General features: G+C 41.3%; 1 protein-coding gene across 1 annotated transcript in view; it reads left to right on the top strand.

Moving 5' to 3' along the window:
* The first annotated feature begins 462 nt into the window (after positions 1-462).
* The window catches only part of LOC130401415 (coronin-1C-A), a 73,892-nt gene continuing 51,342 nt past the window's right edge, over positions 463-23,012 (top strand). Inside the window, exon 1 of the mRNA XM_056605144.1 lies at positions 463-615. The gene's annotated coding sequence lies outside the window, so the exon portion shown is untranslated. The remainder of the gene's footprint in view (positions 616-23,012) is intronic.

A 23,012-nucleotide genomic window follows, 5' to 3' on the forward strand; every position in this document is an offset into this window, starting at 1 on the left:
CCTTCCTTTACAATCTACTGCCATCTGGTGGTATCCTACATACATTTATGCATATGTAAATTACTTCTAGAGTGGAAATTATCCTTACATTTCAAATTTGTATATAGTGGGAAACATAATTACTCACATCTTCATCAATCGATTCACGACATATATAATGAAACCTCATCAATAAATGTGGTCATATATAACGTTGAACATTGAGTTCCCATGTCATTAAAAGACAGGGTGCTTATAGTATGAACGCCACTCTAATCCATTGTCACCCCTTTATGTCATCGTAAATACAGTGCATCCCCTGTGCGCATTACATTGTACCTTGGCGATGTGTGACGCAATGGGCCAGACTGGCAGCCCGGGGGCAGGAAGTTCCTTCCCTTATCTGAGTGCGCTGATTGGTGGCCACGGCTGCTGCTCACTCTGCTGTTCCTGCCTCGCCCTATCAGAGGCGGGCTCTGGGAGGGCGTTGAACCAAGCGGTGACAGTGCTGGGACTGGGAGAAGAACACAAGCGAGTTGTCATCCGCGGTTTCAACAAGTGTTGGATCAATTGGTTAAACGTCGGACTGTGTTTTATTAATTGGCTGTTCGGAGTATTTTTTGTATATCTTAGAAGGTAAGGGTTGATCGCTCATTTGAATAAAATGCCTAGGTTTTGAATCAGGGCTGCTGCTATAGGCTACTAGCCGGGTTGGCCGGAGGAGCCAGATGCTAAATCAATCGGGAAGGTCCAGAGAATCTCAATTGTTTTCCTAAGCATTGGCCTACGGTAGTTAAACGGCAATAGGCAAAGATGTGTCTCTTTCCGAATTGGATTCAAACATTGAATTCAATATGTTTATTACGATTTCCCCGTTGTGAACGCTGTGAACTGGATGTTTATTGGGTTGGTAACGTTTTATCCTGTACCGCAGTAGAAGGCTGTATTGTGTGGTGAGGGGTGGGGTTAGGTGCTCGGTGGATCACTGGCAATGGCGAGTCGAAGATAAAGGCAATGGGGGCCATGTCGTAAATGCATGGCCAAGTCATTAATGCAGGGCCATGTAATTTGGAAATAACATGTGAATGTGGCAATGTATGAATGCTACCGATCAAAGTGAGACAACATATGGTGACCTTACCGTTTTGTTGGCAGACGTTTACACGCAAACCCATGGATTTGAAAACCGGCTGGCCGATTAAATCCTAGTGAAATCAAATCTCACGTAAGACTTAGGATTTGCTTATGCATGTTTTTGTTATAAGACACCAAGTTTTACATTGTCAACTGAGGTGCTAGGCCGGTCTATCGTCGTGACCAGGAGGTGCTGCTCAAACTGAGGAGTCCTGTCCTATAAGGTGTTGAATCATAACCCTTAAAACATGCTCCATATAAAGGCGATGAAGGATGAGCCAGGCAGAGATAACAGTTATCCATTATATGTGGTCTATTAATTGTTCCCATTTTGATTACCACCGACAAGTCGGCCTACTTGTACAGTCTAACGACGTCCAGTGTCTTTTGTATTTAGTTATTTCCTGGTCATGGATGCCATTCCTTTTCACATTTCCTTCCAAACTTCACCATGTTTGATCTCCAGGGATTTCATAGAACATGAACCAGGCTATGATGGCACATTTGCCAAACTGATGTATTTCATATATTGGTAGCTAGCCTACACAATGAGTTAATCTTAGTTTTTGAAACGTATGTGTAACTATTATTTGGATACAGTTTATTTTAATGATCAGAGGGTGAAAAGATGAAGTGATTAAAAGTGCTGTTGTGACCGATATATTGACCAGTATGATTTAACCTCCTTCTGTGCTTATGTGTTTGTATAACAATTGGACAATTTGACTCTCAATTGTCATGGCTAGTGGCAAAGATTCAGTGTTTATTTGAATTTGTATAACTAGGTCAGTCTTCCTTTTTAAAGTGAGATTCAGTGTTCTTGTAGACCTGCTACCTGCGTTATATGGGATGCATAGCAGGTTCCACGCTCAAGTCTTTCATATAAACTAGTCAATATCCATGATTGTTGTCTATTCCCTGACTTATTTGTTGTATTAGGAAACTGATTGGACTAGTAGTTTGGTTTATCAGGCTGGGTTGAAACCGGAAGTGTCTCATGAAACCGAAGGAAATAGAGAGGCATGAGGCAGGATCTGCAGGAAAGTATGTGGTGCTTAAAGACATTCCAAAGAAATGCAGGGAAAATGGACCAAGAAATGGTCTAGCAAAGAAATTTGCTTTTGACTTTACAAAAGCCTTTGGCCTCGAAATGTTATAGAATAGTTATGGTTAAAACTGCGATTGGTTATGTTGAAATCAGGCTGCATACAATAACCTGTTTACCCTCAGTTCCCATCTGAACCACCAGTCGAACTGTGACATGCATTAATTGTTTGGTTAGTTTTTATAATTTTTTTGGACATAAGACATGGATTTTTGAGCCCTAATGAAATTCCAGATATAGAGATCTTACTTTTATAAATGTCACTTAAAATCTTATGCTTGTATTTTGTAGCATTGGATTCTTACATTTGTAGTTCCAATACTGGTAGAATTCCTTATCATGGCTGCAAAAAGAAAATGAATATTTCTTCTGCTGTTCCTGGTTGCATACCACCTTTTAAATATCTTGCATTCCTGCAGACGTGTCTCTGCATGATGGCTGTTAATCTTCATGTTTGACTTAGCATACATAATATATTAATACCAACGGTGCTGTAAATGGACCTTCATGGCTTTGGTTTGACTGGCTTTACACCTCATTGCTATTAATACCAAACATTTGCATAATAGTTGACTAAAGTCTAAACTTACTTTTTAATCGGCTCGGTTCCTCCAACTGTTAGCATGGTTAGTGAGTTTGTAAAGGAAATGCAGTGCTTTGCCATGTGGTGCAACACACTGGCTGAAATGTAGCAGACCGTACTGTGCCCAAATATTGCCCAATGTTTACTGGATTTTGTTAATGTGTTACACAAAGAGAAAGACCCACCAAATAGTCACAACTATGTCAAATTAGGGCTGGGCGATTTTTTCGGTTTAATCGATTAATTTGCATTTTTTCTTTCCTACGGTTTGTGAAATGGCTGAACCGAAAAATCGCGATTTAAAAACAGTTCTAGACTCTTCCGATTTGTTTTGCTGAATAGACTCCGTAGTAGCCTCCTCTCTCACTTTCCAGAACGCGCGCAAAACTCAGCCTACTGCAATCACATTCACCTCGCCCCCGACAGACTTGGGGGAGAGCCGGGTCGATTGAAACACTTTTCAGTTAAACGTCTTTTGCAAAGATGACGTTATGTATACAAATAATTTGTGATCAACAACTCACATGTGTGTTCTCTTAGTTACAAGCAGTGGTGTAGTCTACGTGATACGCAGGTATACGCCGTATACCCACTAGGAACGCACCAGGATTTGCGTATACCCACTTAAAAATGTGCACGGATACGTATCAATCGTCTTGTGACAGATCTTTCACTTCTGTGTTTATTTTTCGGAAATATCGGTTTGGTATAACTGCAATAAAATACTTTAAGCAGGGGAAGTTATCTCCTACATTCACCATTCATAAAATTCCCGCTGCGCGCTCGCGCTCTGCCCTGTCTCTGTTACGAAGCGCGAAGCTGCCCCTGCATCTCTGCACGTTAGTTAGCGGGCCGAGCCCCTCCTTCTCGCGTGTGTGTGTGTGCGTGCGTGCGTGCGTGCGTGTGTGTGTCCAGTCCTCCCATATTAATGTGTAAACCACATAATAAGTAGTCAACAGAAGACAATGTTTTAATCCCACTTTATATCTCCTTGTTACTTTTAGATGAGGACCCCTGGCCAGCCTTTCAGACTGGGTGTCAGGCTAGGGAATTTAAAAACAGGCATCCTTGGTTAGAGTGGAGGGAAAAAAAGTTATAGGTAAATGTCAGCCAACATACAGTTGGTATACACAATTTAAATTCATAATGTTAATCACTATGCAAATGAGAGTATAGCTAATTCATGGTCATTTTTAAGGGGCAGTAATTTCACACTTTTACACAATTAAATTACTGTATGGTATGTTAGATAACAACAGTAAGAGCTCAAATTAGAGCAATTGAAAGAGTGAAACATTAGTCTCCTGTCATCTCCTTCTCATGCACTGGTTAGCCATGGATGTAAACAGTTCATTCAATTATTCTGAGTAGATGTTGTCCTTGTTTAGCATGTGCTATTGCTACTATAGATATACAAAGGACAACTTGTCATTTTTGTGTTCTATTTGTTCATACTGTTATTAAAACTGATAAACCTACTCAGCTTTCCATGATTGTTGATAATCGTGATACTCTTAAATCAGCGGGTTGTAGACCCCTGCGTTGGTGAGTGTGGTGCGACACCCCATAAGCGCCACACACGTACATGGGTTTCAATGGAATTTGTTTAGAGAAAAACAGAAAAAATAAATCGAGGTTTAAATCGAAAATCGTCCATTAGTTAGAAAAAATCGAGATTTTATTTTTAGGCCAAATCGCCCAGCCCTATGTCAAATGCAATATCGTACTCTGAACAAAAGAGAAATTGTGTTTTGATATGAATAATTACTTTTAATTAGACTAGATTGAGGGTTAGAGTTAACCCTAAAATACTGATTTTTGTAATCAAATTAATTAACTTCGTCCTCGTCTTCTATCTGAGTCAATCATTGATTAATCAATGTCCTTCATTCTCACCATTCACACCATCCCTACTGTTACCTATATTTCACAATACCATTAATGGACCATGGGCTTGTTAAAGGAAATTGTTCTTATTTCTTCCATACTTATTAGTAGCCTGGCTCCGCCCGCCTAAGTACTTCCGCTCAATTTGAATTTCCCTTCAGTACTAGGTCTGGACCTGCTGTATGTAATTTGGTTTTCTGGCGCCGCCAAAGCGGCGCCCAATCAGCGAACAGAGGGCGTGTCTGAGAACAATGACGATAAAGTCGTGCGCCAGTTTGAGTTGTTGTTGTAGGTCGGTAGTTGATTTACAATGTGCAATTTTTCCCTGATAAATTTAATTTGACGAACAAAACCTGCAGCTGTCGTTGACGGACATTTTCGTGCAGACGCGCTAGGTGTTTGGTTTGTGTACAACCTGCGCGTGATTCCCGGCGCATGACGCACGTCACAACCAAACGTTAGCGATTGGTTATGGCAGATCCAGAGTGGCACTGGGCAGATCCAATCATTTTAAACTTCAACAGACACCCGCCTTCAAGTGAGTTAACGTTTGTCAATTGATTAGGTCCAGACTCTCTGTACAAATGAAATGAAATGAAGTGAAGTCCGAGCAGAGAAGCTGCTTGGTCCCCTATTGTTTCTGTAACGTTTTTTTTTTTTTCACAAATTCTGTAAAAGTCGTACTGCAGCCTATACCGTAAATTGAAAACTCTTGAAATGTTCAGGTATGGTTACCAATAACCCCCACTACCAAATTTGTGGCACAGCACTCAAAGGTGGCGCTATTGTGAAAAATCATGAATTAGGCTTATTTCTCCTCACAAGATTGACCTGGACTCAAAATTCTTTCATAATATTAATCTCTAGAATCAGATGCATCTATAAAACCCTCGGTCTTATGCCATAAAAATGTTAACTTTTCCCCAAATTTCATATTAAAGCCAAACATGAAAAAAATTCACAGGCTACAAAAATAATCAAAAAATCACCAAAATCGCCACATGAAATCTTTAGACCAAGCCTCACAAAAATCATCCAACAGAATGTTTTATTTAGTTCCATTTGAGAAATATTGGCCAATAAAGTTGGAAAAATTGTCTTATATGACCATTTTGTTATTGTATAAAAAAACATGACTATTGTTAGGTGGATACCAATATTTTTCAAATGTGAATGAGGCTTCATGCAGTTCAGGAATGTCAGTGGCTCAATGGGATAATGCCTTGTACTTGGTGAGGTTGCGTGTTTGAATCCAGATAAGAGCATTATGAACAAGCAGAACATGACATTCTGTCATTGCCACTCATTTAAGAAACATTAAACCGCGCCTGAAATTCCTCACGCAATCAACATTCCGGCTCATTAGTTTCCAAGAATCTGACTGCCAAGACACAGTATGGCATTAAAGGGGAACTTCTTCGTTAACCATTTTTCCTTCATAATGAACTCTGTCATATTAATATTTCTTCCGTTAGTGTTCTTGACAACAAATGTTTAATTTCCCCAGAATCTCAAAGATTTTTCAGGTATTAGCTTTTAAGAAAGCCCTTAATTCATTTGAGAAATGTTTGCTTGGAGTTTTCTGGATGTTGTGTGCACATCAATAGTCAGGTTTGTCAGTGGCTCAATGGGATAATACCTTGTACTGGTGATCCTTAGTTTGAGAGTTCAATTCAATTCAATTCAATTCAAAGTGTTTATTGTCATATGCATAAATGAGACGTTCTCAGTTGTGCAATGAAATTCTTCCTTTGTTTCCACAGACTGAATGCCAAGATTTTTTTTTACAAGATAGATAGAACAAATAATACATTTAAGTTAACATAAATAAATAAATAAATAAAACGGAATGGTGCAAATCCAAGAAAGCCAAAGTGCGTGAGGAAAATGTAAACAGCTGCGGCAGTCGAATCCCGATTAGACAATTATGAACAAACTGAACATGACATTTGGCCATTGCTCTGCAGCCCAGTAGCCTGAAAGCCGAGGCACGGTATGGCATTACGGGGAACATCTAGGCCTGTCACGATAACAAATTTTTCTGGGCGATTAATTGCCCCAGGAATTATTGCGATAAGCGATAATATTGCCGTTTTTCAACTAATTTAATGATAAAGTACACCCTTTCGAAGATCAATAAACCTTTATTTTTAAAGAACACTGGAACTTTTAAAGAACACTGGAACATTTAAAATATCCAGAATAAATTAACAAAACAACCAAAAACAATCTATTATTAACAAAAAATGCTCTTGAATAAAAACCAAACACCACCAAAAACAATAAATAAAATTGAAACACTAAATAAAAAGGATGTAAACACGATTGCGCCAGGACTCCGCCTCCCACACAGACAATGCAACAAGTTAGTAGCCGCGTTTACATGGCACATCTGATCCGCATCTGATCCGCATAGATTTCTATGCGGCATAGATCTGTTCCTAAAATGTGTTCCGAATGTAGGCTACTACTGTATACATGGCAGTAACAAAAGTGTCCGTTCTGTCTCTCGCGCACACCTGACACATCTCTGGACCAGCGGCGACATAATGTATGTCTTATCACTATCGGGGATTTTAAATTTGATTTTAATGAAAGCACAGCAGGAGAGAGCTTTTCTCTGCCTGCTCCTTCAATTAAGAAGGAGGAGGACAGTGCAGCAACGTCAATTTCTCGTCAGATCTTTATATTTACCTTAAGCTCCGCCGCAAACAAGAGGAATTTGGATGCGAGTCTGCAGCCAAGACTGGTGGTGGGAGAGAGTATTTAGTGACCAGGAATCCTCGAAGGTCCATTTGCGAACTACTGCAGCTGCCATCTCTCTAAGTTAAGAAGTATTTTAACGTTCAGCCTGCAAAAGTACTACTAGTAGCCTACTCATTTACAGTTACCTCGGACGCGCGCGGACCCATGGCGCGGACACTACGATACGCGAACACGTCATTAATAAACAACCATGTCCTGTCGCTTAGCAACCGGACACGCTTACCGGACTACTTTTACGGAGTGATAACAAAGACGTGAATCAGGCAATAAATCCACTTTCCTTGACAGCGGTGAAGTTCGGTGTGCTTAAAAGTACCGACGGAGCTCAGTGGACCAATTGCGAACTACTGCGGCTGCTCTAAGTTAAACCCCAATCTATTCGGAATAACATACATGGCGATTAAAACGGACTACACCACCTCTTCTATTCGGCATAGAATCTATGCCGAACAGATAATTGTATTCCGAATGAGGCGTACATGATAATTTTCTGTTCCGCATAGAAATCTATGCGGAACAGATGTGTCCATGTCAACGCGGCTGCTGACACTTGACGAGGGGGTTTACTCGTTGTGCCCTGTAATTATGAGCCGGAGCCCGATTTCAACCCGACATTTGTTACTGAGGTCTACCGTGCTAAATATATATAATATATATAAATATATATAATGCATAGAACGCCGGTCACTATCGGGAAAATAAGCCCCGACAGGGCGAACAGGTGACCGACGCGCAGCGGAGGTGTCTTGCTTCACCCTGAAGGGGCTTATTTTAATGACCGGCGACGTTCTATACTACATCATCCCGCTTATTACAAGGCTACTTGCCAAGACGAAAAAATAACTTCACATGGTCTGTCTTTTTACAATTTATTCATTAGCAGCATTCGTAGTGTTGATTAGCAGAGAAATCCTTCACAGACGTTGACGTTGCTTAGCAGATAGGACGCTGTTCCACCAATCTGCGAGCATTGCCCACGCTTTCAGCATGCACCGATTGGATGAAACGGGTGAAAAATAATGTAGGCTACTGTGTCAGACACGGTTGCGGGTCGGACGCCTGAACAGCCCGGGCGGACGCGAGTTTTGCGATTGCGAGCGAGACTTCTCCGGTGCTGGAAATGTTAAACAAAAGCGCAGGAGTCAACTTAAACCGTCAACAGTGGATGATGTGCTTTTTTTTGCACAGGAACCTAAAGCACAAGGCCAAACACCACATAGTGTAATTCCCCGGCGTTCCATCTCATGTTTATAATTTTCCTTCGGGTGCGGGTCGGGCGTCGATATCAATTTATAGCGGGTCGGTGCGGAATGTAATTCGCGCAACTGTCGGAACACGGGTTGGATGCGGTTTTTTATTATTGCGGGTGCGGGTTTGCAAAATAAGACCCGTGCAGGACTCTGGCACTGGCACACTAGCGGAACTACTACTCGAAAGAATGGAAACCGGATTCCAAAATGGCGCCCATTCATTCCTATGTAAACTGCTCAATGGCGCAGGGCAACATCAAAGAGAGATATGCTTCCGCATCATGGGAGCCTAGCCACGCCCTTCATGACGTACCGGATGCAGAAATATTCTTGTTTTTCAGCACACCCCCCCCCCAAAAAATACAGTTCAATGTTATTGCTTAAGAAACAGATTCCTTCCAACTATTTACTAAAAATGCAATCAATAATCAATATACAAATAAATGGTAACATATCGATCAGCAATGAGGTTGGAGTAGCCTACCCACATAAATAATTGTAATACACCAACGTTGTTAACTGCCATATAAAGCTAAACAAGGAAATTAAAAATTTAATACTAACGCAACTGAAATGTTTATTAGGCTATTAATGTTAAAAAAATTATACCGTAATGCACCCGTTCTTTGTCTTTGGATCTGTTGAATGAATGGATCAATAAATGGTGAATCGCAATGATCGCAAGCAGAGGAACGTGAGAGTCATTGAGCAGCAGCTGAACCACCCTAAAATCCCTTTATCACTAAAACACTTTCACACTTTTAGTGAGCACTGGTTGGCCGCTGAGCACTGGTGGATTGCGGAAGTATGCACTGTTCCTGGGGGCTTGGGTCGAGCAGCTTCTTCTTGTCTGCCTCCATTAGTGATAAAAAGTTACCACAGTGCCTTAAAACCATCAACGTCATTCATGTTAAGTGAAAGGAAAAACCTCGGACACGAGAAGTTAACAGGGCCGTGCACTAGGCCCTCTCGAATGCCGAGCCGAAACATTTGTTTCACTACGACTCCTTTCAGCTACCCACCCCTTTCTCTCCAGCAAAAAATAATGACATAAAACGGCTAATACAACGCTTGACGTGGAGTTTTGAAAAGAGAAAACATTTTTTTTTTTAGTACATGGCATTAAGATAATTATGAGCCTTTGATTGATATCCATTAACTTTTTGCGGAGACACATTCCTGTTCCCCACTTGTATTGGAGTGAACGGATCTATTTCTGGGCTCTGTGAATCGAGGGACCCGTCCACAGCCCGCTTAAACAGCTGCAATACCAGGCTTGGCCGCTGAGCACTGGTGGATTGCGGAAGTATGCAGTGCTCCTGGGGGCTTGGGCCATGGGCTTGGGCCGAGCCATGGACATATTATAAAATGGACACCGGATTCCAAAATGGCGCCCATTCATTCCTATGTAAACTGCTCAATGGCGCCTCCGCATCTGGGAGCCTAGCCACGCCCTCGCCATGACGTACCGGGTGCAGAAATATTCTTGTTTTTTAGCACCCCCCCGTCAACAAACCAGCGCAAGGCCGGTAGGTCCTCCCCCCCTTCAAGAGACCCCCACAAAGATGGAATCATAACTCGAACCCTGCATGGAAGTATAAGTTAACTTCATAAATATGAAAGTTTGCTGCATATAACACCAACAACATAGTAAATCTATGTAGGCCTAGAAAAAAATACAGTTCAATGTTATTGCTTAAGAAACAGATTCCTTCCAACTATTTACTAAAAATGCAATCAATAATTTATATACAAATAAATGGTAAAATATGGATCAGCAATGAGGTTGGAGTAGCCTTCCCGCATAAATAATTGTAATACACCAACATTGTTAAAGGTTGCGCATGGAATTCTCTTTTTTGGCCATTTTTGCAAAATTACTTGAAATCCTTATCATAACCCACTTACAGCCGCTGAGTTAGAAGTACTGACATGAAAATTAAAAAAGTCAATCATCTGTGGAAGGGGCAGGGCTCGAAAAACTCCAGCCAATGATTTCCAGAACCACAGAGTGGCATTGGACAGTACGTCAATCAAACGGTCATACTGCACTTCCCCTCCCCCCGCGCGTGACCCCTTCGTGCACATAGTCAAAGCTCGTGACCCAGAGCAAGCTTCTGTTTGTTGTTATCCTACTGTAGCTAGCTAACTAGCTAATGGCTCGCTCTCGCGCATCTGTGTTCGCGCTCATGCATTATTGCGCGTCCATGTACTTGGAATGGGTGGAGTCAGAGTCTGCGTTGAAGGAGAAGGGGGGGTAGGACCATTTGAGTTGTGTATTTTCAAAATCTGCTGGCGTTTCGCAAATCCCATACCCAACCTTTAACTGCCATACAAAGCTAAACAAGCAAATTAAAAATTAAATACTAACATAACTGAAATGTTTATTAGGCTATTAACAATATTATAAAAATGATACCATAATGCTCATTCATGTTAAGTAAAAGGAAAAACCTCGGACACGAGAAGTTAACAGGGCCGTGCACTAGGGCCTCTCGAATGCCGGGCCGAAACAACATTTGTTTCACTAAAAACTCCTTTCAGCTGCCCACCCCTCCTTCTACAGCAAAAAATGTCTGCCTCCATTTTGTTTCAACGCAAATGACGCACATTTTTTCTGTGATTAATTAATCGAAATTAACACGTTAATTTGTCAGCCCTAATATGAAAATAAAAAGTGAGCTTCGCTCCATTTCAGAAATCTGCAGTACAGCAGTTCTGCCTTACGTCTGATTTCCACCGGGGACGTGGAAATCAGACCACTCATCAATGAAACCATCCCCACCGGACGCGCCGCGGAACGTCTCAAGGCCTGATTCCATCGGACACGTTACGGCAACGTTATGGCTGCGGCAAGTCTTGGCCGCGGTCACCGCAGCAGATAGGTTCCACTTTAATCAATGAGACCATTTCCACCGGGCGCGGCTGGGGAACGTCTCAGCAGCGTCCCAGGAGCGGCTCGCCGTGCCGCAGCGCTATCATTCCGTAGCATTTCTATTTTTGCCGCAAGCCATTGCTGAACCGCGTCAATTTCAACAGAGCAGATCGAGCAGGGCAGGAAGTGAAAAAGTAAAAGCCATAGAGCATCCGGTCAATTTTCAAAATAAAACACAATACTCAGCTCATGTAGCCTATCACAACGTAATTTATGTACAAAATCATCCTTTTTATAAGGGCAATGGCCGGAAGGACAAAGTGTGGCATTTAATTGCAGTCGTTTTGGGAGTGGAAGTTGAGTACATTAGGTTTAGGATTATCGCGTGATCTCGTGATCTCGCGTGAATACGGCTGGCTCGCAACGCACGTTGCACTGCCGTAACGCGCCCGGTGGAAATGCAAGCAGGGCAGAGTCGCAGCCGTTCCGTGCCGCAGCCGTAACGTTGCCGTAACGCGTCCGGTGGAATCCCCGGGTCAAGGCTCGATTCCACCGGAGGCGTACGCGCCGCGGGACGGCTGCACTGCGGTCACCGCTGCTGATCGCTTCCACTCTAATCAATGAGACCATTTCCACCGGGCGCGCCGCGGAACGTTTCAGCAGCGTCTCAGGAGCGGCGTGCCGCGCCGCAGCGCTATCTCTCCGTCGCACTTCTATTTTTGCCGCGAGCCGCTGCTAAACCGCGTCAATTTCAACAGAGCAGATCGAGCCGGGCAGGAAGTGAAAAAGTCAAAGCCATAGAGCATCCGGTCAATTTTCAAAATAAAACACAATACTCAGCTCATGTAACTTCACATCAACTTCACAACTTCACATACGCTGCCGTTACGCGCCCGGTAGGAATGGACGCAGGGCAGAGGACGCAGCCGTTCCGCGGCGCGTACGCGTCCGGTGGAATCCCGGTGTCAGCAGCGTCCTAGGAGTGCGCAGCGCATAATTCAGTGCCGTGTTCCAATACCCGTACTGTCCGTACTTACTAGACAAAATTTGAGTACGGAGTACGTTCCAATTCAGATCCGGCGAAAAGAAGTATACTTCAAGGACCCGGATGCCGTACTCAAAACGGGCTAATCGTGAAGTGTGGATCGAAGGACACTCCACGTACTCAACGGCAGCCATCTTAGCGACGTAGCGGAAGAGGCGGAGCCATGCTGAGCCAAAGTCGGTGCATTTTCCACATAGCCTGCATTAATAGTAATTTTGTAGTTTTTATAGCTTTTTATAGCTGCTAGGCGTAAAGAGTTCACCGTTCAAAGCGGGATGTTTATTGCGGGGGAGGAGCCACGGCGGCAGTCGTGATCGTAAGTGCACCACAGAGTACTAGATTTGGAACAGCACTCACATCTGAAAAAATTGCGTACTCAAGTGAGTACGGATATTGCAGATAGTGTACTTCCTTTAAGTATACTCATGGAAGTACGGGTATTGGAACACGGGCTGTTTCCCAAAGTGTAGGCTGCAGCCTTGCTAGGACGCGTCCTTGCTAGTCGCGTCCTATGGAGATGAGACTAGAGTGCTAGCTCGAGTGCTTCCTAGCGTTTGTAACGTTCAGACTTTGGAACGACTTGGTAGTGTGGAAGCGCTTCCGCTTTTTAATACTGCGTGTCCGCTTGTAAACACATGTGCGCTTATGAATAAAACATGGCAGCAATCAAGCTGATCGATATTTATTTGACTTTTGTCTGTTATGAATGCGGTCATGTCTCCTTCGCATGGAGCCTCTTTGGGGAAGTCACAAAAGCTTTGTTGCGGTTGACAGAATCGTCTTTATTAAAAGGAAAATCCATTCAATTTTTATAAAACTAAGTGAAATTGTCTGAGAACTTAATTCATGCATCACATTTACAGTACGGTTGATTACTATTATGCAGGGGGAAAAAGACAAAGAAAAAGATGATAAACATGTATTTATTTGGATATATTATTTAACTGATCTGATTCATTCATTCATATATGCCTACAATCTACCAGTGGTTTGAACACATAAGTATATCATATAAAATACAATTATATACGTTCATTAAAAATTACAAACATTGCAAATGATCGGTTGTGCATTAATTTTACAACATTGGATAGTGGCACTATCCCTTCCACCGGTAAACAAATGTTTGCGCGCCACCCGGCGCACAAAAGCCTCAGTTTGCTGGGGTGACCCTAAAAAAAACGATTCAACACAAACATAAATAGGTATACATAAATAATGTAATCTTGTGAGCAAGTAAATTGACATTGGTGACAGTGGTGTTTAACACCAGCTACGTCCATGCAAAATATAGCAACGTATCATTAAGTTGCAAAAACGTTTGAAATGTGGTACAGGTCTTTAGGCTTGATTATTTGCATTAACATGATGAATCTATAAAAAGCAATACGGCACAAAATATTTCTGAAAACTAATATAACTTCACATCATTTGAACGTGTACTGCTCTGCCATTTTCAAGAACCCGCCCAGTGAACGCAGAGGATTGTGGGTAGTTTTGGCTCGTCAAGGATGCAGCGATGCATCCTTGAAAAATCTCGGAATTCTCAAAAACAAAGGTCGCAAAAATGGCGCGGCTTTCGAGTGTCCTCAACATTGGAACAGTGCTTGTCGGCGTTCTATGACGTTGCGTCCTTAAAAGGGCGGCCGTTGAGCATGCTTCCTTGACATTGGGAAACAGCCACGGCCCAGGGCTGTGTTCCAATACCCGTACTTCCATGAGTACACTTAAAGGAAGTACACTATCTGCACTATCTGTACTCACTTGAGTACGCTAATTTTTCAGATGTGAGTGCTGTTCCAAATCGAGTACTCTGTGGTGCACTTACCAGAAATGACGATCACGACTGCCGCCGCGGCTCCTCCCCCGCAATAAACATCCCGCTTTGAACGGTGAACTCTTTACGCCTAGCAGCTATAAAAAGCTATAAAAACTACAAAATGACTTAATGCAGGCTATGTGGAAAATGCGCCGACTTTGGCTCAGCCTGGCTCCGCCTCTTCCGCTACGTAGCTAAGATGCCTGCCGTTGAGTACGGAGAGTGTCCTTCGATCCACACTTCACGATTAGCCCATTTTGAGTACGGCATCCGGGTCCTTGAAGTATACTTCTTTTCGCCGGATCTGAATTGGAACGTACTGCGTACTCAAATTTTGAGTACGCAGTACGGACAGTACGGGTATTGGAACACGGCCCAGGTGTGGGTGTCAGATTGACTCGGCTGCCAGATCCATAGACATCTTATATGATAGACGGAGCATCGAATGCTACCTCCTACTGGCGCTGACGAGACGCGGGGCTGCCATCTTGGAGTGGTCATCCGCTCCACTCAGTGTAATCCGTTTGGCTGGAGCAATGAACTGTCAGCGCATTTAATTAATCATACCTCACTGAATACCACTGATTTTCATGCGGTTTTTTGTCATACGTGTAGCTATGATAAAGGCCACATGGTTTGGCGTGTTTTATTATTCAATACTAATTATACCAATAGTACGGTAATGTTAAATCTTGCTTGTGAAAAGTAATCCCCCGATTCCTATTATGGATTGTCCACCGATTTGAGCAGGAATACGCTGAACAACAGCCCGGCATCCTGTTTCTGCTGCTGTTGCTGCTCCCGGTTGACCACTCCAAGATGGCGGCCGTATTTCTCGCGTCCCAGCAGCCAATGCTCCGTCTATCTATAAGATGGCCAGATCAACTCGGGGTCCTAGATGCGCAATAATGACGCACTTCCTGTAAACGCAGTCATTGAAATGCGCATGCGCGTTTCATTCATTCCCTTGTTATTCCCAAGTATTAACTATCTCCTTTTGTTTTGTAATCTATTAATTAATCTAATGTACAAATTATTGTTGCCTATACTTGGGTTGTATATAAAAGAAGAATCGGTTAACTTAATTCACTGAACGGGGCGATCCACTTTATTTCCAGCGCTCCCAACACGGAGTCAAAACAGCGACCCACACGCAGACACTTCCGTTCTCCTCCTTCAGAATAAGAGTCCCTAACAGGAACTGGGTTACATTATGCAATCATCAGTGCTTTAAGACGCGTTTCCAATGGCTTTGTTTGTGCGAAAGAACGGGCTGCGTTCAATGAAATCAAAACGAAAACGGATTGAGCCTTCTTTTTATGTCTATGATTGAGCCCCATTAATACATTTGTCCGTTGGCTCATGTCGATGTGTCGATACGTCATCTGTAAACGCAGGACCCCGAGTCGATCTGGCAGCCAAGTCAATCCGGAACCCACACCTTAGCACTTCTATTTTTGAGGCGAGCCGTTGCTGAACCGCGTCAATTTCCACAGAGCAGATCGAGCCGGGCAGGAAGTGAAATAGTAAAAGCCATAGAGCATCTGCTAAATTTTCAAAATAAAACACAATACTCAGCTCATGTAGCCTATCACAACTTCACATCAACATTACGTTATGACCGGTGGCACCAGGTCAGCAGTCAATCAATCAGAGGGTCGGCAACATGGACGACGAGAGAATAAATCATCCTTTTTATAAGGGCAATGTCAGAAAGGACAAAGCTGGCATTTAATTGCAGTAGTTTTGGGAGTGGATGGTGTATACATTAGGTTTAGGATTATCACGTGATCTCGCGTGAATACGGCTGGCTCGCAAGGTAGCGTCATCTTTTTTCAGATGTCTTACAAAAACGTACACGAAACTCGAGGATCTGTGGCACATGGTGGCTTAGAGGCGTGGGAGCTGGAAGGCATTGAGGTGAAAAAACACCACCTTATCTCATTGTTGCAAAAAACGCAGTGGAATGCAGCTGGAATCTGATTACAATGGTGGTCCACGGCCTTGGCTACAGGAAGGGGATTTAGGTGGAGTTTCATGAGTTCTTGCTGACAAAAGGCCGCTGGTGTGTATGCAGGGCATTGGGATTTTGTGTCCAGGACCAGGAGGATGACTCTACACTATGGGAACTTCTGTTGCTCTCCAATAACATTTTGCTTTAGCATTAGCAGATGTGTTATAATGAGAACACTGTCTATTCTTTTAGATCATTTCTCTAGGCAGTGCCTGTTATTGCGAAGAAAAGGAAATGCACATGGCTGCTTTTATTAGTTGGTTTTAAAAAATAATCTCTTGAGGGTTAACTGAAAACCGTGTGTTTAATTGCCTTCTACTACTTATTATGTTGCCCTTTGCCAAAATTCCCTGTTAAGATTCTCCATTAAGAAATATTATTAGTCCATTTGTGAATGCAGGCATTTTTTCTTTTTGTGTGACATTGTCTTCAGCTACCTCCCTGGGTGTGCCGGTAGTATCACAGCATTGCAGCCTCTCATTGACAAACCAGTTGGAGTACAAGTAGCCATTGACAAGACGGGGCGGCCCCATTCTGAACTGGAATACATTAACATCAACATGTAGGGACTGGAGCCAAGTTATTGTGTGCATTAATTAGATTAATTAGTGCATTAATGGGCTGGAATCCTATAGTGCATGGGTATACAGTGCTTTTTAAATGTATGTACAGATATTATTATGTACCTACTCATACTAGTTTGAGTTCTCACCGTAGCCTGTTAATTTAGGAACTTGTAGGAAATATGGTTTGGTGTATTAGCTTAATCTGTTCTTCTAAACCACCGCAATCACGTGGTCTGTTTTAAGTGTGTTTTTGAGTTTCCAAAATACTATCCTGTTTCCAATGCTACTGGAAAAAAATAATATTGAGCTAAACTGTTGATCTAGGGGAAAACAATCCTTCTGGAATGCACTCAATGCAATCTTCCCTGCCTTTATTTATTGTTTTTGTATCTTTAATTGTACACAATTAGTTTTCCCAGTCTCTTCTCTCAACCCAGACTTGCATAACATTTAGGACAACGCCCTATTTCATCAGTATTGAAAATGATGTTCTGACTGTGTTCCTTCAAGCAGGCACCGATCAAAAGCTTGTCGTATCTGTATATTGCTTGCTCCTCCTACCGACTGATATCATTGACACAGGGCAGGAGTCGTATAATAGCCTAAAGCATCCTCAGTGGTAAACATCACATGCTAATATCAGATTTCACACTGCAGTATGTGATGAGACTAGCGGACTATTGAGAGGAACGCATTTGCCAGCCAAAGGCTAACATGTCCCCTTTAGAAATGCCCAATGTCTCCACGGAGACGGAAACAGCCTCAAAGAAGGTTGCTGGGATGTTCTGTCCCACTGCTCCCATTTCCTGCTAGTCATTTCCTCAGGGCTGGTGGTCGCCCAGGCCTATCAGTGGAGGAAAGATGCATGGTTTGATCCTGAGTGAGCCTGCATCCTTCTGCCACATCAGTTCCACTGACACTCAAATTATATAAGGTGTATACTGTAACTGTACAGGGATAACCAATCCTTACCACACCGGACCGGAGCAGACGTGCGGTCTGCTTTGGAGCTGCACCTGGGGCAGGCCACTGAGCCACGTGATCCGTAGGTTGACATCAGAATCTGTTCAATAGATCAAAGGGCTTCTTCTTTCTGACAACCTCTGTTTGTTGGGATCCTGTTGGTTATATCTGCATGATTTTTTATTTGATTCTTTTTGTGGCAATGTGTTTGCCAAATGCTCCTTTTGATTTGTTATGGCAACTAGCAACCAACACACTTGGGAACAAGCAGGGACTCGTCATTCAGCCTTGTGCAAACAAACACCTTTATTATTTGCTGGGATATCGTTCATTTTTGGTGGTTTAAGATAGCCAGAGTATGCTGTGTACTCTGTGTGGAAATATTGCTTCCATGTCCAGCCTGTCAACTGGAAACCTTATCTTCTTTACAGGGTTGACAGACCCGTATCTAAATCTTCACGTGACTTAGTGTGTATGCCTCAGCGTTTTACAATCACCACACCCTTGTCATTGCCTCCATTTGCAGCCCAACCCTCCTCTTAAAACCTTTCGTTTTTTTATTAATTTTAATTTCCAGTGCGAGCCTAGCTTGGCCAATGTTAGAATTACGGGGAAAGAAGTAAATGGTGCAATGATAAATCAAACATGATGGAATTCTCCTTCAAAGATTGATTCATTTTTATCCAGTTGAACAACAATTTAAAAAATGACTACGATATTGCTCTATATCACTGGGCCTGTTTCCCATGAACTTGTAGTCCATCTGTACATGTGATGAATTGCACAGCACATGCGATGGGAAATTAGTCTGGCAGAGGGCCATGCTTCTACGGAATTCCAGTGGGATGTTGTCACAAGTCCATTGTACATTGAAGACACTAAGGTTTTCACAGTGTAACCGAAACTTTGTTTCGTGTATAAAAACCTGAGTATTGTCTTGGGCAAAATATCTCAGTGTAACTTTACATGCCATTATCTAGCTAATGAGTTGCTGGTTACAGTAGATCGCAAACAAGATCTTTTATATATTTAATGTTTTTATTTTAATTATTTATAAAGGAGTTTTCAGAGTTATGTTCTAAAAGCAGCCATTAGGAAATGCTTTTCAAATAGCTGCAGCTAATGTGATTGTTCAGTGCTGCCGTTGTGAAGCCTTGGACATTCCCACCATAGAAGGCATATTGGAGAACGTTAACGGAACCCAATCGATTTTTTTGTCTTTTTTGTTATTACATTCCTTCCCTGTTGCTAAGCAACCTTTCCATGTTGGTAAACTAGGCCTGCAGACCTGTGTAACTGGGCAGAAAGTCTAGTCCTAGTGTCTGCTACAGTCATGAGTCATGGCTCACACCCCGCTGACCACAAAATGTGTTAGCTCAACTAGCCTAAAATGCAGCGGGCGAACCATGTGGAAAGGCTGGTTCAGACATTGAGTCAAATCTGTTCTCGTAAGAATAGGGCATTTCAAAGGGAGTTTGATATCTGTTTTCCTCAACGTAAACACTTCTTTCATGCTTTTGTAGATCATTCTAAGCAAACCAAATAGCTTTTAAAAAAATTTAAAATGTGTCCGATATTGATTTAATATCGGATCCTTTTTTTCGTCGTAAGGAGGGGGATCTAAAGTGTAGGTGATCCCTAACCCCCTGTTTCAGCTCCAAGTGGAACGCTGAGATTTAAAGAAGATACATTTGTGCCAAGAGTTCTAGGAAGGAGGGTAGGTTGTGTTAACCCTATGGCTATGACCCATGGCAACTTTGTGAAACTTTTTCTAGTACAATCCTTGTTTAGTTTTAGTTTTAGTTTATTTATTTAGCACACATTCACAATAATGGTGCAAGGAGGGAACGAAGCCCAGTGGGCTTGTACAAGAGTTCCACCCCTGTCAATAATCAAACAAATAATATTTATAAGGCTAACAAATAAACTTTAGAAAATAAGGAGAAAAAGTACATAAATAAATCAAAAATAATCTCAATTCAGTAATAAGATGATTCATGAAAAGATAAGATGTTTTTTAAGCTGCTTTTTGAAGAGTGAGTAGGATGATAATGATCTTAATAAGGGAGGTAGTACATTCCATAATGCCTCTATACGACATACTAAATTGATGATGTGATGTGCGGGAAAAGGGTAAAGATAGGTTGTTATTATTGCTGTGTCTAGTACATTGTGAATGTACGTTAAATGAGTGAGTAAACAAAGACTGAAAGCTTTCAGGGAGATCTTGGTTTCTGTAAATAAACTTGTGAATGAATAAACATATCTGATAGATATTTAATTTGTGAATTGGCAGAATAGAATAATTTATAAAAAGTGGTGCTGATGGAGCATATCTGTTTGAATGTGAGATGAATCTTAAGAATCGCTTCTGAATGATACATAATTTTTTGAGATGGTTGGGATATGAAGCCGCCCAGACCAGATTACAGTAGTTAAAATAAGGAAACAAAAAGCTATAATATAACGTTAAATGAGCAGAAGGATGAATTAGAGGACACACTTTTCTTAATATGCCCATCATCTTCGTGGATCTTTTGCAAACCAAGTCTATATGATTTGACCAGTTAAGTCTTTCATCAACTAAGATTCCCAAAAATTTGGAAGCTTTTACTTGCATAATTTCTGATCCATTAATGAATACTTAAGCTTGTTCATTGGGGTAAGACTTGTTTATGTTGCAAAAGATCGCAGTTACATTTCTTCACGTTAATTGTGTTAATTTATTCATTTGAAACCATTTGGCAATTGATAATAATTCATCATTTACACAGTTAATCAAATAATTAAAGTCATTATGAGTTGCTATAAGATTAGTGTCATCAGCAAATAATACAGGAAAAAGATGTTTACAAGACATGGCTAAATCGTTTATATAAATCAAAAATAATAAAGGGCCCAGTATTGAACCCTGTGGCACCCCATGTATGATTCTTGACTTGGTAGAAGAATAGCCATTAAGCGACACATATTGTTGTCTGTTAGATAGATCATTTTTAAACCAGTTCAGGGCAATATTCTCCACTCCATATCTATTTAATTTGGAAATCAGAATACTGTGGTTAACGGTATCGAATGCTTTGCTTAAGTCTAAATCCCAATGGCAAACTTACTAGAATCCATGGCGGATGAAATTAAGTTAGTTAGCTTGAGTAATGCATGCTCTGTTGAATGTTTTTTACGGAATCCATACTGGTGAGCATACAGGATCTTGTTTACAGTTAAGTGCTGGGATATTCTTACATAAACTAATTTTTCCAATAATTTAGAGATGCAAGGCAGGATTGATTATAGGTCTATAGTTTCCAAAATCATGAATATCACCTGTTTTGAAAACATGGATAACTTTAGCAATTTTAAGATCGAGGGGAATAATTCCAGATTGGAGTGATAAAGAAAGAATATGAGTTATCGGTTGAATTAAATGATCAATGGTTTCTTTGATCAAGATGCTCTTTATGCCATCATGACCTGGGGCTGAATTCTTTAATTCCATTATGATATTATGGACTTCCTGTGATATTGGAGGTACAAAGGTATTGAGAGGAGAATATTGCCCGTTAATCAAGTTACAAGGGTTCTCATTTGTGTCCAAGATACTTGATGCCAGATCCGAGCCAACATTAACAAAAAAAGTATTAAAGCCATCAGCTATTTCGTTAGGGTTAGAGAGGACACTCTCTTTCCCACGCATCTCTGCAGGTGCAGTTGCTGCCGATTTCTTGCGATTCAACAAATTATTAATGAGGTTCCAGGTTGACTTAATATCGTTTGATGCTTGGGTGAATTTTACTGCATAATATTTTTTTTTTTTGCTTTCCTTATATCAGCTATAAATTTGTTTTTATATTTCTTATAAGTTTCTATGTTAGAAGGGATGCAGTTTGTAATAGCTTTCCTATAGAGTTTATTTTTTTTACGGGAGCGTTTCTTCAGATCTTCAGTAATCCAAGGTCTCCCTTTTGCAGAATTAATTTTAGACTTATGGCTGCTCATCGGAAAAGATGATTCAAGAGCTGAATTAATAAGGTCTATGAAAAGATGATAAGCTGCATCAACATCATTTAGCTCAAGAACCTCATCCCAAGAGATATACCTGATGGCAGTTTTGAAAGATAGCAGGTTATTTCTGCTGAACTTACGAAATTGAAATTGGCCACAAGTAGAATTAGTACCTTTAGCATTAGGAGGATCAATAGCATGCACAATCTGAAATACCGGAAGATGATCTGAAATATCACACATCAATAAACCCGAAGTGATTTCATAATCCAGAGAATTAAAAAGAATGTTGTCAATTAAAGATTCTGATGATCTAGTAATACGAGATGGCTTTGTAATTAAAGGATAAAAATTAACAGAGTAAAGTGTGTTCAGAAAGACTGTTGTGGATACTAGATCCTCTTTGAGCAAGTTAATATTGAAATCCCCCAATAATGCACACAATTTATTTTCCTTATTAATGAAACGTATTTATATCTGAATCGGGTGGCCTATAAATACAACCGACTATAATGTTTTTTTTATTACCTAATGCAATGTCGATAAATGCAGTTTCCACAAGGGTCGTATCGAACTCAATACTCAAATCCTTTCTTGTGATGAAATTATAAACATTTGAGACAAACAAAGAAACTCCTCCTCCTGTTCTGTTGTTTCTGCAGGAGTGAGTCGAATTATAGTTCGACAAAGGATAAAGACTCACAAAATCATCATTTAACCATGTTTCAGAAAAAGCTAAAACTGAAAATGAGTGACAGTGTTGATAGATATAGTTTCAAACAATCATAGTTTTTAGGCAGACTGCGGATATTCAAATGAAAAGTAGAAAATACATTTTTGACCCCCTCATGAAACATAATATTGAGCTGTGATTCAGTGAAATAATCACACGACAGTTTAGCAGAGTTTGTGGCATTATAAATCATATCAGGATTAAAGAAAGTCTCATAAATTCCATCATTGTCCGTATTGAGCTCAAATGGATTGAATGAATGAGAGACTGTTGCGGCGTCTAAAGGGAATG

The sequence above is a fragment of the Gadus chalcogrammus genome, chromosome 13 (genome assembly GCF_026213295.1).
Source record: "Gadus chalcogrammus isolate NIFS_2021 chromosome 13, NIFS_Gcha_1.0, whole genome shotgun sequence".
Lineage (NCBI taxonomy): Eukaryota > Metazoa > Chordata > Actinopteri > Gadiformes > Gadidae > Gadus > Gadus chalcogrammus.